The 14407-nt window shown below is 49.7% G+C and overlaps 1 protein-coding gene across 1 annotated transcript in view; it reads right to left on the minus strand.

The window, feature by feature from the left end:
• Positions 1 to 14407, minus strand: part of PRSS55 (serine protease 55) — a 55362-nt gene that overhangs the window by 642 nt on the left and 40313 nt on the right. The gene's annotated exons all lie outside the window — the stretch shown is intronic.

A 14407-nucleotide genomic window follows, 5' to 3' on the forward strand; every position in this document is an offset into this window, starting at 1 on the left:
GGCAAGACCATCGGAGTGGGTTGTCTTTTCCTCCTCCAGAGGATCTTCCCGACCCCGGAGGTTGAACCGGCCTCTCCTGTGCCTCCTGCTTGGCAGGCAGATTTTTTACCCCTGAGCCACCTGGGAAGCCCGGGGTGGTATAGATGTAGCAAATAAAAAGACACCCAATTCAACTTGAATTTTGGATCAAGAAGGATTTGTAACATGTAAGTATGTCCCTTGCAATATCTGGGATATATTATTAATAATGTATTATTCTTTGTTTACCTGAAATTCAAATCGAATTGAGCGTCCTAGATTGTATCCGGCACCCCTACAGAAGACCTTTTGTGGGGTTCAGAGTGCTGCAGGGAGGTCGTTGGGATCTTCAGACAGGACCGGAAATGGGGGGGGTGGCAAGGGAAGGCAGAGGGACCTTCAGATCTTTCTCATTCCAGAATCCTCTGGGAGAACTGCAGGCTGGGGGTGGCTCTCCGGGGCATAAGGAGGCCCCACGTCTGAGACCCCCCAGAACAGCCCAGGCGGGATATTCACACCCTGGGCTCTTTGCAGCTTCCTCTAGTGGAGCCACCTCCTCAAGGAGAGTGGGTACAGATAGACAATTCTGCAGACTCCAGATAATCCAGGTGGACCAAAGAAAGAACCCAGACAGGTAGCGCAGCCAACATCATTCCCACCAGCGGGGACATCTCGCCCTCTGCTGGCAAGTGCTGGTATGACAGGTGTCTCTTTCAGAGACAGTCCCTGAAAGAATTACCAGACATATTCAGTTTATCTTCCACTCTTCTTCATCTGCTCTGGGACAGTTGGAATTGTGGCTTTTCTGTGAAGAAAGATTCACCGTCGTGAGTCTTGGTTGTTGAAAAAACTCGATTTTTTCACTGTGGCCACGCAGAACCTTGGAGAAAAGGAGACAAAACATTCACTAACTTTTCCCTCTGGAAGGAGTGGGCTCCAGAATTTCAAGAAACAGAAAAAGGTAACTGTCTCCCAGTCTGTGAGATACTGAACCTCAGAGTCATTAATAGTGGTGGGAGCAACAGGAAGGACTGGCTATCATCATGTTCTCCGTACCAGGAACGCAATTCTCTGTGTGGGTGGTTCACTCTCTGCTGTCCTCTTTTATTGGTATGGGTAATTATATGCTTCCCTGGAGCCCCTGTTTCAGCTCAAGACACCTCCAAGCAACTAAAGATCTCAGGACAGAGCTCTCTACACTCTGTTCTGCAAACCAGTAACAGCTCCTGCAGGTAACAGCCAAAGAGGCTCACGAGAGGCATCTATCAACTCCAGCCAATGAAAAGTTTTACTTAATGCACTGAATACAGGAAACAAAAGATACTTTTTCATATTTAAGATATTTATAATCCAAATGGAAAAGTGACATAGTTGTAAGTATGAGCTAATAACAGAGGCAAGGATTTCTGACTTATGAACAGGGCAGACCCAGGTTTTGTGGGCATCTCAACAAACCGGGGCTTCTTAAAAACAGCCTGCATGATTGCAAATACATAACAGGTTTCATTAGGGAATATTTATTTGGAATGTGTAAATGAATGATAATTATTTGCATACTTTATAAGACTATGTTTCAGAGCCATTCTAGATTCACAGCAAAATAAAGAAGGTGGAGAGATTTCCCATGTACCCTTGCCACTCCCCCTGTGCATAGCCTCCCCGACCATCAACATTCCTCATCACAGCGGAGCCTTTGTTACGGCTGATGACCCTGATTTAACACCTCATCATCACCATAGTTTACATTAGGGTCAGGCTTAGTGTGGGGCTTCCGGTGGCTCAGTTATAAAGAATCTGCCTGCAATGCAGTAGATGCGGGAAATGCAGTTTCAATCCCTGGGTTGGGAAGATCCCCGGAGGAGGAAATGGCAACTCAGTCGGTATTCTTGATAGGAAAATCCCATGTACAGTGGAGCCTGGCAGGCTGCAGTTCCTGGGGTCGCAAAGATTCAGAAATGACTGAGCATGACATGACATGACATGACATGACATGACATGAGTCAGTGTGGCAAGTTCTGTGGGTGTGGACAAATGTGCGATGACTTGTCTCCACCGCGAGAATACCGTAAAGTGATTTCTTTGCCCTAAACATCCTCTGGGCTCCACCTGCTCAGTCCTTCCTCCCCTAACTTCTGGTGACCACTGATCTTTTCATTTCCTCCATAGTTCTGCCCAAATAGCAGATTTTTAGAAGATGGAAAACAGAAATATTAGGAAACCAGGAAAATAATCCAGACGAGCTTCTGGCTCTATATATGTGTTTATCCTCTACTTGGGACAGGCTTCTAGTGCTCGGAGCCCTAAGACAGGTCCCCACTGATCACCACACCTGGTCTTGTGCCTTCATCAATGGCATGGGCTGGCACTGGGGTATGCCTGGAAGCTATTTCTACACCAGAACAGTTGGCAATGTTTAACTACACAGAAGCAACTAAAGTGTATGTGTGTGTGTGTGTGTGTGTGTATTGATAAGTATGATGGACAGAAGTCAGATTTAGAAACAAGCAACACTTTTGACCAGTTTGGGATTAGAATAGTTTATGCTTGCAAATTTCACAAATACACATGCTGTTTGAAAGAGATTGCTAGGCCCTTGGCTAGTCAAGAAGAGCCTTGAGTCTTAACCATTGTCAGCTCCAGGGTAAACCACCCACCATATGTAAATGTCAGTCACCCAGTCATGTCCGACTGTTTGTGACCCCATGGACTGTAGCCCACCAGGCTCCTCTGTCCATGGAATTCTCCAGGCAAGAATACGGGAGTGGGTTGCCATTTCCTCCTCCAGGGGATTTTCCCTACCCAGGGATAGAACCCATATCTCCTGCATTGCAGGCAGATTCTTTACTGTCTGAGCCATCACATATAGACCAAGGCCAAATCTCAAAACAAAGTCAACATTATCCACAAATGTGGCTAATATTTTGAGAATAACACTAAGGACATTTGATCATTTCCTGTGTTCAGAGTGTCTTGAAAGTATTTTCTAACAGTGATTCTGTTGTCTGCCCATGTTTTACAGGAACCAGGCTCCTAACCTGTAAGCCCAATAGATAATTAAATGCCCTTTATTTACCATTTATAAGATCTAGCTGCATCCCATATTCTCAGACAATGCTAAATTTAATCTGCAGTGGTCACATTAGGTCCAATGTGTGCTGTCTAACCCTACCCTCTGCCCCACCCGCAGGGTGTTGCCATGGTAGTGAATGCTGGGCAAACAAGAATAATAGAGGGAAGGCATCTCAGGGAAGCAATTCAGTCTGCAGCACTGTGGACACGAGGTTCAAAGTCAGTGACACAGAACAGGAGGAAATGTAACACAATGGGAGCAGGTTGGTTTAAGAGCTTCTTAACAAGGAAGACGGCTATGACAGGCCTGAGTTCCCAAGTAAGACAGGGAGCTCTTTGGGAACTTACAACTCTCCCATCCATCAGGCTGGTGGAACATGGTCTGGAGGAGATGGGAGAGGCAGCTCGAGGACCACTCTTAGAGCATCAGAATTCTTTCATCCCAGGCTCATGCTTAGATATTAGGTAAACAGCGCCCTCTACTGCTAAATGGCTTTCACGACAGCTCGCAGGGCAATGGTTCCCTCCCAGGCTGTTTCCAGGGAACCCTCCATGGGAGTGGGAAAAGGTGACAGTGATGGTTTGCTCCATAAGACAAGAGTCTTCAACCAAAATGGAAGTTTTGGCCTCAGATTTAGATTCAAGCCTCTGGTAGGGGTTGGACTATGTAGCCCTTAAAAAACTATCAGTATCAAAATAGAAGACTGTTCACATTTGTTCAGGTAAAAAACTCAAATAATTTTTCTTACCTCTTTGGATTTGGTGGCTTGACTGGTGTCTGTAGCTCACTAGTTCTTTGCAAGCAGAAAGGAAGGCTTTGTCAATTCAGAACTTGTTCTAATAATCAAGCGTTAAGCACTTCTCTTCTCCCAGGACCTCCAATTTTACTTAAGTCCAGACCATTGGCTCATCTCCCCCAGGAAACCTAAACTTTCTTCTGAAGATGTTTGGAGGTGACCAACATGTGTGAGTGGTGATTTGGGATGGCCGGGACTCAGCCATTTGAGACATAGCCCTTTGTCTACATTTTCTGGTGCCTGGGCTTTCTGGATGGCATGGCTGCCTCTTCCGTCTCACTGGGGCTTTGAGGGGAGTGGTCACTCTTCCCACTGCCCCTCACCTGGAGGCTGGGGGGCTGGGGGAGCAGACCAGCCTCCCCTGAAGCTCTGCATTTAACCAGCAGTCTGAGCCCAGGCACTTTGCTTGACTGTCTCATCTTCATTCTTCCTGTCTCCTGTAAAAGGAAGAACTGGATTAACTCAGTATCTGCAGCTCCCTCTGGGACCCACCAACCCCACTTCTCTCTTCTCAAACTTCTGCTGAGATCAGTTGCTCCTTCAAGCCGAGAAAGGGATCTACTGACTGGTCTAAGGGATCTACTAACAATACCCTGAGGAATTTTCTGACTGGTCTCTCTGCAGCCTCTGCTTGACCATCTGAATCCAGGGTCCACCTGCTCCTTCCCAAGATGAGGATGGACAATGTCAAGCAAAGCCCTTACGTTCTGTGGAAGGACCACTGTGCACACACTCCCTTAACCACTGGAGACGCCTTGATAAGCCATTTCCCTGGCTTCATTGGTGACATCAGGGATGATGCCTAAACTCATCTGTGTTTATATTCTCAAGGTTTAAAGATAACCAGCAGGCTCTACTGCCAAGGAACCCAGGGTTATTCTCCATCTAGAATTATATCCCAAGGAGCTGCAAGCTCATAGGGTCCTTCCAACTTCAAGGTGGCACTTACCCCCTCACTCCCCTCCAGGAACTTGGCTGAGGATCCTGAGCCTTCCAGGAGCTCCCAGCCAAGCTCTAAAGAGGTGATTCTCTGACATGCCAGGAGGCAGCTCTCCCTAGAGGTCTCATACTCCAATTGATTTCTTCTCTAAGCTCCTTGGCTGCTGATGGAGAGGAGGCTTGAAAAAATTGAAGATGAATCTATGATCCTTAACCAGCCTAGAGGGGTTTTTGAAAACAGGGCCTGGGAACCACCTCAGAAGATAATAAATAATAGTGACAGACAGAAACAGGTCCGAGCGCTCCCTTTGATCCTCCACTTCCTCCACAGGGGTCTCGGCGCCTGGGTCAACGCTGACTTGAGCATTTGTTCTGCTGTTTGTGCCCTGGTATGAAAACACAAACGCCAACTTCCTTCTGAACACAAGGCCCCAGGAGAACAGGAGGAAACTCTCTGGGGACGGGGCCCTGCTCGGCCCCTCTCCCGCAGCTTCAGGAGGTTTACATCTGGGGAATCTTGGCACCCTAATCTATGCTGAGAACTTGGAAAGTGAAAAGCCAGGCTTAATATCCTGTGCCTGCGTGCGCGCGTGCGCAGGCACACACACACACACACACACACACACACACACACACCCTTCTGACTGTAAATACAGGATTCAGCCTGCAGCAGAAACAATAAGAGCTGGATTCAATGAGGTCCCCCTGGCGCATGGAGTGTTTAGGGTTTTGTTGGGACTCTATTGTATTGACTGGAGTTTCTTAAACAGTAAGACAGCAAGCAGCTTCCTGTTATGGAAACAGCCCAACCCTGACATTCAGAAAGTCAATCTATACAGCAACTGGATAAACAACCAAGATAAGGATCAGCCATAATGGGCACAATAGCCCAAATGGGATTGCCCGGAGAAAAGAGGCTGGCGCCAACCCAAGCAGCGCCCGTGAATACAAGCCATCTCCTGCTCAACAATCCCCATTCACCGCGCCCTGGGCTTGTGCACGCCGCCCTGTACACGGCGGCCAGGCGTGTGCACATGCAGAACCAAGGCTATTTATAGCTATTTATAGGTGGCCGGCTGGGAGCTGTGTGTCTGGCTCCCAGGATGACCTCTGATGGCTGGCCTGGGCACTGCGCCAGGACAAGTGTCCCCTGTCTTTGCTGGCATGGAAACCAGGGTCCTCCTCCTGTCCCATCACTCATTAGAGTGAACTGGTCTACGCCGGGGCTGGAATCCAGGTCTCAGCTTGCCCTTCTGGAAAGGGCCACCTTAATCATGTGCTCAGACTGCTCTGCCCTGCTCATCTGAGAACAGACACTGCCTTGGGATTAAGGAAGAAGGGACAGCAAAACTGGCTGTTTTATAAAGTGTCTGAACCCTGGACTCAGCCCCTTGGCAGTTGCCCAACTGGGTGCAGCGAGAGCCATCCTCCGTCCCCACCCTGCCGAATTCCTCTCTCCCCAAGAGGCCCCTTCCCATCCAGCTAATGAACCTGCCCTGAGCATCATCAAACCAACACAGAGAATGAACAATAGAGAACGACGTGAAGGCTGCCCAGCTATTTGACCTGGCGGGCCCTGGAAGGCCTTACTGACCCCAGATCTTATTTCTTTATGCATTTAAGTGGAGAATAGTCACTTTATAATGTGTTGGTTTCTGCAGTTCAACAATGCGAATCAGCTAAATGTACACACAATCCCCTCCCAGTTGAGCCCCCTCCCTCCCCCCCAACCCCAGGTCTGAACAGAGCGCTGAGCTGAGGGCCCTGAGCTCCTCAGCACCTCCCACAAGCCAGCATCTCACACAGGCTAGAGTGCTACTCTCTCCATCCGTCCCCTCTTCCCTTCCCCGCCACCACGTTGGCTTGATCCCAAATCTCTCATCAGTCTGCTAACCTTTCCAAAATGAAGTGTCTACCGCTTGACTCGATTCTTTGTTAAACAAAAAATTGGGGTGCTTTGTGAGTGGGGGCACTGTATTAGATGAGCCCCTGTCGGTGTGGACATAGCCTGGGAGGGGGATCTGATATCACCCCAGAGCTAAATCTCCTTGTTTGGGAAGAGAGAGCCAGTCAGACAGGCCTGGAGGTCAGAGGATGGCGTGGGGCAGTGCCAGGGCCCAGGCTGGACATGCCAGTGTCCGGAGGGACGAGCCTGGGGTGACCATGACTCTTGGGGTTACCTAGTGGGGCAGAGGAGCAGACCAAAATGAATCAACTGCTTTCCTTGCTGTAGCATTGAATTCTGAGCTCTAAGAGCAAAGGGGTTACATGTGGAGTTTTTGAAGAACAATAATCAGAGCTGTCAAGGATCTTAGAGATCATTCCAGGCCACAAACAGGCTCAGAGCGAGGGTGTGATTTGCCCCAGGCCACAGGACAGGTGAATGGCAGGGCTGGAGCGGGAACCTCGGTTTTCCGAGCATGTCCTGCTTCCCATAGCATCTCCCCGACTCCCAGAGAGACTGCCTTCTGCCTGCAAGCGGGGAGAGAGGCAGCTGGCTCTCCGGATGCTCCCCCCAATCTCTGCCCAGGAACAGGGCCGGAACTGGGACAGGTGAAGCCTGTGACCCATTACCGTACTTCACCGGGGACAGCCCCACCTTCCTACACCCAAGGAGAGCAGAAAGACAACAGCCAAGGCAGACCATGATGACTTTGAGCAAGAGAGCTTTTTAAAGTTTATTTTTATGATTTCATTTATTTGCTTGTTTTTGGCTGCCCTGGGTCTTCATTGCTGTGCGGGCTTTCTCCAGTTGCAGGGAGTTGGGGCTTCTCTTGGTTGCAGCGTATGGGCTTTTCATTGCAGTGACTTCTCTTGTTGTGGAGCATGGGCTCACACACTCAGGAGTTTCAGCGCTTGGGCTCAGCTGCTCCAAGGCATGTGGAATCAAACCCACATCTCCTGTGCTGGCAGGCGGATTCTTATCCACTGCACCACCAGGGAAGTCCCAAGAGAGACTTCAGGCCAAGAAAATCAATCTTAGAGCTCAAAGAACACGATACTCTGCTGTTCTACAGCACTTCGCAATCTCTGAAGCTCCAGATCCCACTCAGCTGTAGACAATGTCCCTACACTCCTGTCATTCCTCTGTCCCATTTTACAGGTGAGAAAAACAAATGCTCTTGGGACTAAGTACCTCACCCAGGACCATGGACCCAGTGAGTCCTGTGGTCAGGGTGCCTTCAGATCCTGTGACTCCAAGTCTAGCCTCACAGTAGCTGAGTCCACAAAGCCTCCCCTTATACCCCTTCATCGTATCCTATGATATCAGGGCTGGGTGTGTGTTATTTGCCTGTATTCAACACAACCAGTCATTTCGAACTTAGATACCACCATCCAGCGACTATGGGCTCAGACTGAAACCGTGCTCCCGTTTATCAAAGCCCTTGGGAGCAAAAGCACATTTGTGCTGCCTCTGGTCTCAGAGGAGGTGAGTTTGGTCCACACGTCTTCATAGTGGAGGGGTCTGCTGCCTTTAGTCGTGTGGAATAATAAAGACCTGAACAAGAGGCCCAAGGGAAAGAAAGCTTCTCTGTCCACCCCCGCCCCCCAAAAGAGGTTATTTTCTGGACCTCAGCTTCTGGCTCCTTGCTGACCACAGTCCGCCCTGTGACGTGGAGGTTCTGGCCTGGAACGGAGTATCACCATCCTAGACTTTCTTTCCTTATAGGGCTCAGAGCTGGGGCAGCGCCTGAATCCCAGGCCTGAGCTGTCCTCCTGACTCTGCTGACCACACAGTTTGGATCCCGATTTTCTGTCTGGCTTCTGTTTGTTTACTTCTGTGGCTCAGTGGTAAAGAATCTGCCTGCAATGCAGGAGACGCAGATTCGATCCCTGGGTCAGGAAGATCCCCTGGAGGAGGGCATGGCAACCCACTCTAGGACTCTTGCCTGAAAAATCCCATGGACAGAGGAGCCTGGTGGGCTACAGTCCATGGGGTCACAAAGAGTGGAACATGACTGAGCGACTGACTGACCACTGGTTCTTATTTGTGACAAGTTGGATTTAGTTCCCTAGCCGGCGATGGAACCCAGACCTCCTGCATTGGAAGCATGGAGTCTACGCCACTGGGCCGCCAGGGAAGTCCCTGGCTTGCATTTTCTTCTGTGATGTTTGTGTCAGGTGTGTGAATCTCGTGCACACTACAGAGGTACCAGGCTGTGCTCAGGTGCTTTTCCTAACAGCCCTGGGGACTCAGGAGGCGCTCTGACCATGTGGAGCAGCGGTTAATGCTCATGCCGTGACATTTTGGCCCCAGATTCCACAACTAGTCCGTCAAGGAATTAGAAGAGCTCTGTCTAAGCTCTAGATTGCTGGAGCCAAGGCTCCTTCTAGCACACGACATAGCTGATCCCATGGTCTTAGGCCCAAACTGGTCTTGACCAAGGACGGCCTCCCAGATAGGCTCCGGTCCTGTGAGCAATTGAGAAGAGGGCCATCCTCTGAGATCTGCCAGAGGCCCTGGACTCACTCAGCTTCCCAAGAGTTGGAGGAGGACCAAGAGTCCCCGTGTTTGTTTTAAGAAAAGCTAAAGTCATCCAGTCCTGGGGATGTTTCAGAGCCCAGCAGATGTCCCCAATGTGGACAATATTCAGCCCATTTACCATCTCTGAGTAATGCCATCATGGTGGGCAGCACTTGGCAGACCTGCATTCCTTGGGTGGGGAAAGAAAAACCCTCTCTGATACTTACTAGTTATGAGAACTTTGATGCAGGTATGACCCTTGTGCTTCTATAAGCCTCAATGCAGAATAATATTCACCCTTCTGAGAAATATCATATGGCATCCCTTATATGCAGAATCTGAAAAGACATGATACAAATGAACGTATCTACAAAACAGAAAGAGACTCACATCCTTAGAGACCGAAATTATGGTTGCAGGGAGTGGGGGAAGAATAGGGGGAAGGGATAGTTAGGGAGGTTGGGATGGACACGTACACACTGCTGTATTTAAAATGGATAACCAACAAGGACCTACTATATAGCACAGGGAACTCTGCTGAATGTCACGTGGCAGCCTGGATGGGAGGGGAGTGTGGCTAAGTGGCTAAGAATCTGTCTGCAGTGCAGGAGACACTGGTTCAATCCCTGGGTCAGGAAGAGCCCCTGTAGAAGGAAATGGCAGCCCACTCCAGTATTCTTGCCTGGAGAATCCCACGGACAGAGGAGCCTGGTGGGTTACAGTCCGTAGGCTCACAGAGTTGGACATGACTCAATGACTAAAGAACAACAACAATATGCATGGTTGAGTCATTTTGTTGTCCACCTGAAACCATACCTTGTTAACTGGCTACACTCCAGTATAAAATAAAAAGTTAAAAAATGTTTAAAAAATAATATATACCCTTCTTCTATCATCTTTGAAAGTAAAAGTGTTTGTCGCTTCAGTCGTGTCCAACTCTTTGTGACCCCATGGACCGTAGCCAGCCAGGCTCCTCTGTCTATGGAATCACATCATTGCCAGACTCCAAATAAGGCATATGGTACAAGAAGCCTGTAACTCCGTTCCCTCTGGTGCTGCTTATCCGAGTTATCACCAACATCACCATTGCCCTATCATTATCGTTTTCATCATCACCTGGGGGAACTGAAGATGAATCTTATCTTGATTCTGTGATGGATGCTTAACTCTAAGCACTGATAATAGCAGCCCTTGGGTGACTAATAAAGGTATCAGACACCTGGGCTGTCCATAGTCCCGACTTGCTCTCCGAACACTGGCAGCCAGAGGTCTGCTCAGCTCCCAGGCGGTTCCTAGCCCACGTTGACTGCTTGGCTCACCTCCTGTCTTACAGACGGAACCAGGAGGCTAGACGTGGGAGGACGAAGGGTTTCCAGCTGAAGGGTCCTCCCCTGCCACAGTGCTGCTGCCAAAGAGGAATGATCCTATTGCCAGAAGTTGGTTCACTGGTGCCTAACAGAAACGCAGAGATGGAGGTCTGGGCAAAGGAGAGAAGAGTGGCTTTTATTGTTTTGTCAGGCAAAGGGGGCCATAGCGAGACTGGAAGGGGCAGTGAGGAGTTTTATAGTGTTCAAGGAGTACGGCGTGATCAGCTCGTGGTCAATTCTTGGATTGGTTGACATTAAGGCGGCGTTTCAGGCATCATCAGCTCTCTGGTTTCAACCAGACAAGGGTCCATGCTCCTGCGGTCAGCAGTTTTCGTCTGAAGGGAGTTCTGCTTCCTGTAAAAACAGCTTGGAATGTGTGTCAGGCCTTTATCCATATCTTTCAGGGAATTGAGAGTTTGGTAATTCTGCTATGTGCAGATTTATAGTCTAAATTGTTACCAGTTTCTCAGCTCAACAGCTCTTCTTTAGCTCTACATCTTCACATTTCCCCGTCATTACCTCTTGAGTCAGCATTTTACTTCAAAAGACAAGAACTCAGGGGCTTTTATGGTGTCAAACCCAGTTAATATGTTCTAGTGCCCAAGGGGTCAGCCCTCCACAGATTCCAGGCAGTATCCCCCAGAGCTGGGCAGGCTTCCAGGAAGAGGTGAGGCTTCCTACTTGTGATGGGGAGTAGTGACTGATTCCCTACTCGGGATCAAGGCCATGGCTGGTCCACGACTTCTTACCCACCTGGATGGTGTGTGCTGCAAACCAGCGGCCCCCAACCTTTTTGGCACCAGGGACCAGTTTTGTGTTGGATGATCTTTCCATGCACTGGGACAGGGCGAGGGGAGGAGGAACATTACATATATTGTGCACTTTATTTCTATTATTACATCAACTCCACCTCAGATCATCAGACATTAGATCCCAGAGACTGGGGACCCCTGTTATAAACCATCTACCGTATTAAGAGCCAAGGCATTTCTGATGCTTTCTCCTTCAAACCTCAAGAGAATAAATCCACCGCCCCCTCGCCTTACCCCATTTCAGAATGACAAAGCCCCCCCTTGCTTTGTCATAGGGATGTGGCAGCACCTCTCTGAATCTACTCTATTAAGACGGTTAATAAAGGGCAGGCTTGCCATTTCAGCGGGCTTCCCAGGTGGCGCTAGTGGTAAAGAACCCGCCTGCCGATGCAGGAGACACAAGAGATGCGGGTTCCATCCCTGGGTCAGGAAGATCCCTGAAGGAGGGCACAGCAATCCACTCCAGTAATCTTGCCTGGGAAATCCCATGGACAGAGGAGCCTGGGGTCACACAGAGGCAGACATGACTTAGCATGCACGCACGCCATCTCAGTAGCTTCCTCAGCGTCCAGTGCCAGGAGGACTGCCCTTGGGCGGTGGGCAGGCGCATGTTCTGTAGCCCATGTCTTGTTGGAAGTTTCCTGTCCCCACAGTCCCCGCCTCACACCACGCTGGCCTCACTCATCTATGCCCCGCTGGGTGGTGTGGGCCTCTGAGCCCGCAGTCTCCTTTTCCCTTTTGTTAGAAGCATTCCCAGCTTACACTCGGACTTCAGATCACAGGAGGCAGCACCAGATGGGCAGTGTGTTCCATTCAACCTTCTCCTTTGGGAGCGCAGGGACAGGTTCGGGAGAGAGCCATAGGCTCGAGGTCACATGGCAAGTGGGTGGCCTGTGGGTGCTTGCCTCTGGCTGTTCCCGAGTGTCCGTGCCTGGTGTGGCTGCATCTCTACCCCCCTCAATGATGGGTCCTTCTCAGCCTCTCACCCCCTCTCTGCAGCTGGTATCTCCTGACTCATGGGCCAAACCTGTCACTGTGTCTGTCACTTGTAGCTGCTGACCACCTGTCTCCACGTGCCCTCGGGTTTCCTTCTACAAGCCTCTCTTATCAGACTTACAACAGGGAGGCGCTGTAATCTGGTGATCCCCCCTGCTGTCTCCCACCTCAAGCCCTCTCCATTACTCTAAAACCAACCCCACCTTTGGGGCGCTGGGGGTGGGGTGAAAGCTCACCTGTCACCCATTCCCAGGAGTCCAGGCCCGAGGGGCCCCTATTGGATGTGTGAGGTCAGGAGAGTGAGCAGGGGCCGGGGTCGCGGGGAAGGTTTGGCACGGTGGACACCCCCCAGCCCTGAATGAATACAAGTCCCGGCGGAAGCACCTGGTGGTAGCGGAAATCCAGGACAACTTTTATTATGCCTGTTCACAGGTCCATTCAGGCTGCATTGGGGGCTTCCTATTTCCTCTGCTGGCACTTCACACTCATTCACAACAAGAAAAGCCATTGTGCTCCTGAGTTATGGGCCCTGCATCCCCAAGGGGCCGGCATTAAATGCACTGGCCCGGAGACTTATTTTTAAAATTGTACTCCCTGCTGAATTGCAGGTTCTTATTTTTTCCTCCTCCCACAAAGAAAACTTAGGGTAGTTTTCTCCCAACTGCCAAGGGGAAAAATAACTATGAGCTCCATCTCTGAGTCTTTCTGGAGAAGACTGTGTGAGAGCCTGCCCATTGGAAGGACCCAGGTGTGGATGCTAACCTGGCTCTGCCCGCATCTTAACTGGTTGGTTTTGGGTGGGTGGGGGCTCTTTACCCAACGCTGCAGCTCCCAACTGTCAAAGGAGGGAGTGGGCCACATAGAGGTATATTATCACTTTGGTGTGCCTCACAGATATCACTTTTACTCTTATTATTATTTATAAAGTGAAGGTTTGTGGGAACCCTGCATCGAGCAAATCTATCAGCACCATTTTTCCAGCAGCATTTGCTCCCTTGGTGCCTCTGTGTCCTGTGTTGGTAATTCTCACAGTTCTTCACACCTTTTCATTATGATGATATCCGTGCTGGTGCTCTGTGACCAGGGATCTTTGATGGTACTATTGCAAGAAGATGATGACTCTGAAGGCTCAGATGATGGTTAGTATTATTTTTTTTAGCAAGAAAGTATTTTTAAATTAAGATACGATACTGGCTTTTTAATTTAATGTTATTGCCCACCTAATAGACTACATTATAGTATAGTATAAACATAATTTTTATATGCAGTAGGAAACCAAAAAAATGTGTGTGACTGGCTTTATTGTGATAGCCGCTTTACTTCTGCGGCCTGGAGCTGAACCCAGAGTGTCTCTGAGCTCTGCCTGCATTTAGGGTCTCTTTTGGTTCCAAAATTCTGAGTCAAACAGCACATGGTCAAATCTTCCTCAAACGTGGCCCAGGAGGGAAGTCTCTGTCTCAAGGGGGTAAGACCAGCTCAGCCCATCCCCAGGCCAGCAGGAACCACAGCCCCTGACATTCCACAGACGGCCTTGGGCAGCACCCCCTGATGATCAGAGACCCTCAGAGAACGGGTGACCACGAGCTCAGGTTTCATTTCCGAGTCATATCCATAATAAAGGGGTGTCAGCTTTGCTAGCCTCTAACGCAGTGGGGGTTCCACTCCATCAGAGGGGGTCAGGGCCAGGGCTGACGCCTGGACCTACTGAGACGTCTGTCCTCGTCTCTAAATTCTTGTCCCTGAAAGGGAAATCCTAGATAGAGCCTGGAACCTTCCGCCTGGCCACGACTCTGTGGATTGTTTAATAATCCTCACGATTGTTCCTCAAAAGTTGGCCGGCTGTACAGCTCGTAAAACTCAGAAGCCAGCACCTGTCTTCAACACAGCCACCCCAGCAGAACAGACATGTTTGCTTGGTTGCTTTTAATGTCTGCAAGCTCAGTC

This window comes from Muntiacus reevesi, chromosome 17, assembly GCF_963930625.1.
Source record: "Muntiacus reevesi chromosome 17, mMunRee1.1, whole genome shotgun sequence".
Lineage (NCBI taxonomy): Eukaryota > Metazoa > Chordata > Mammalia > Artiodactyla > Cervidae > Muntiacus > Muntiacus reevesi.